This window comes from Macaca nemestrina, chromosome 4 (assembly GCF_043159975.1).
Source record: "Macaca nemestrina isolate mMacNem1 chromosome 4, mMacNem.hap1, whole genome shotgun sequence".
NCBI lineage: Eukaryota > Metazoa > Chordata > Mammalia > Primates > Cercopithecidae > Macaca > Macaca nemestrina.
Genome location: NC_092128.1, coordinates 21,830,068 through 21,833,132, shown reverse-complemented (window position 1 = coordinate 21,833,132; position 3,065 = coordinate 21,830,068). Strand labels below are relative to the sequence as shown.

Genomic DNA, 3,065 nt, shown 5'->3' with positions numbered 1-3,065 from the left:
TCAAACAAATAATTAGAAAAACAAAAATCTGGCCGGGTGTGGTGGCTCACACCTGTAATCCTAGCACTTTGGGAGGCAGAGGTGGGTAGATCACCTGAGGTCAGGAGTTTGAGACCAGCCTGGCCAACTGGTGAAACCCCATCTCTACTAAAAATACAAAAATTAGCAGGGCGTGGCGGCAGGCCCCTATAATCCCAGCTACTCTGGAGGCTGAGGCAGGAGAATCGCTTGAACCTGGGGGGCAGAGCTTGCAGTGAGCCGAGATCACACCACTGCACTCCAGCCTGGGTGAAAGAGTGAAACTCTGTTTCAAAACAACAACAACAACAACAAAAACCATATATGTTATCTGTGGAGAACACTATGGAGGTTCCTCAAAACAACTAAAAATAGAACTATCGCGTGATCCAGGATTCTCACTTCTAGGTATATATCCCCCAAAAATAAAATCAATATATTGAAGGGATACCTGCACTCTCATGTTCATTGCAGCACTCTTCACAACAGCCAAGATTTGGAATCAACTTTAGTGTCCATCAACAGATGAATGGATAAACAAAATGTAGTATTTATCCACAATGGAATATTGTTCAGCAATAAAAAGAATAAAATCCTGTTATTTGCAACAACATGGATGAGGCTAGAGGACACTGTGTGAAGTGAAAAAAAACAGGCACAGAAACACAAACTTCACATGTTCTCACTTATTTGTGGGAGCTAAAAACTGAAACAACTGAACTCATGGAGATAGAGAGTAGAATGATAGTTACCAAAGGTTGGAAAGGGTAGTAGTGGGAGAGGACTGGGGGAGTGGGGATGATTATTGAGTCCAAAAATATAGTTAGATAGTATTTGGTAGCACAACTGAGTGACTACAGTCAACAGTAATTTACTATATATTTATAAATACCTAAAGGAGTAGAACTAGAATGTTCCTATCACAAAGAAATGATAAATACTTGAGGTGATGGTTGCCCCAATTATCCTGATGTGATTTTTATACCCTGTATGCCTACATCAAAACATCACATGTACCACATAAATATATATACCTACTATGTCCCCATAATAATTAAAAATAAAACATTAAAAAAAGAATGTAAAAATGAGGTGGGATCATTACATGCCAGATTAACTCAGTGAAAAGAAATCCACACTTAAATCTATGTAACTTTTTTCTTTCAGTTACAGGGCAAAAGAGAAACTCCTATCCGCGCTCAAGGGAAAAAATAACAACACACAAAACAGAAGGCGCCATCATGGGGGTTGACATCCGCCCCAAGGACCGAAAGGTTCGGCACAAGGAGCCCAAGAACCAGGATATTGGTCTACCTGAGGCTGTTGGTCAAGCTGTACAGGTTTCTGGCCAGATGAAACAACTCCACATTCAACCAGGTTGTGCTGAAGAGGTTGTTTATGAATCGCACCAACAGACCACCTCTGTCCTTTCCCAGATGATCCGGAAGATAGAGCTTCCTGGCCGGGAAAACAGAAACGCTGTGGTTGTGGGGTCGGATGACGTACGGGATCTGGAGGTGGCCAAACTGAAGGTGTGTGCACTGCGCATGCCCAGCTGGTCCCTGAGCGGCATCCTCAGGGCCGGGCGCAAGATCCTCAATTTCGACCAGCTGGCCCCGGACTTCCCCAAAGGCTGTGGCACCGTCCTGCTCTCTGGTCCTCGCAAGGGCCCAGAGGTGTACCGGCATTTTGGCAAGGCCCCGGAAACACCACACAGCCGCACCAAACCATACATCCGCTCCAAGAGCCGGAAGTTCGAGCGCGCCAGAGGCCGACTGGCCAGCCGAGGCTACAAGAACTGACTCTAGATCCTATCCTCTTACTAAAGATTTTGGATGCTGAAAAAAGAAAGAAAAAGAAAGAGAGAGAGAGGGAAAGAGAAAAGGTTAAAAATAGAAAATCTAGCTGTGTTTAAAACAACAAAATCTGATTTTACTTGCAGTACTGCTATAGTGTCAGGAAACAACAAAGCAAACTCAATAGCCATTTGATTGCAGTAAAACTGTGTATTCGGAAACTCCAGGTGAATTAACTAGAGAAACAAGGAGAATTCAGAAACTAAAAGGACTGTAGGATTTCTTCCCCAGGTTTATGCTGTTTTAGTTATGTTATTCTGTAAACTGGTTAATACACCTACAGAATCATTCAATTTGGCTATGGTTGTTTTGTTAGCCATGGCTTAAAATTATCCAATTCCTCTTTGCACTACCCATCTCCTTTAGTCATATTAAGTAATGAAAATTAAGGAACACTTATTTAAGAGTCCTTGGTATGTTGGCAAAGACCGATCATACAAAAAAAAATCACACCTCTTATGCAAAAAAAAAAGCCTCGATAAATTGCAAAATGCAGACATTATCATGCAATAAGCTTTGATAACTTAGAAAATAAATCTAGAAATTAAACCAAGATTGAAACAAAAATAACCAAAACATCTGGAAGGTAAATTACTGCTCGGGAACTCTTGTAATACTTCAAGGATTCAAATGTAAACTGATGATATGAACTGTAGAAAGAGAAAAATGTCCCTAACTGTTGCATGCTCAAGGGAATGTTTCTTTCTGGCCAGCCACCAGCTTCCATACATCCTTCTTTCCTCAGGGATCAGATGGCTCTGTTGGGATGCCTTCCCTGTCTTTCTGCCAGCTTAGTGATTGATTATCTATCTTTATTACCAAGTCAATCTGTACACTGAATGTGGAATGGATTCAGCAGTCAAAGGAAGAAGGGAAAAACAAGATATGATATGGCTTAGGTAAAAATCTGTTTTAAGCAGCAGCATCCTAAGTCTGTAGCAATTCCACTTGGTGTACAAACAGGTGAGCTTCTCTTGTTTTGTATCCTAATGCAGGGTGCTCTCAACTGCTAGAAATATGTTTTTTACAGAGAGAGATATCAGCAGCCAAGTCACCCCTCTTCACAAATATCCCCCCAAAACAATAAACTGAATGGTTACATTAAGAGAAACAGATAATTTCCCTCTGTCCCTTCCAAAATGGAATGTTATGGTGCAGCCCCTATGACTGAACACCTAGAGAAGTAGCAGT

At 41.5% G+C, this 3,065-nt stretch overlaps 1 pseudogene; it reads left to right on the top strand.

The window, feature by feature from the left end:
* The first annotated feature begins 1,259 nt into the window (after positions 1 to 1,259).
* LOC105471322 (large ribosomal subunit protein eL18 pseudogene) lies at positions 1,260 to 2,150 on the top strand (annotated as a pseudogene).
* Positions 2,151 to 3,065: the final 915 nt, after the last annotated feature.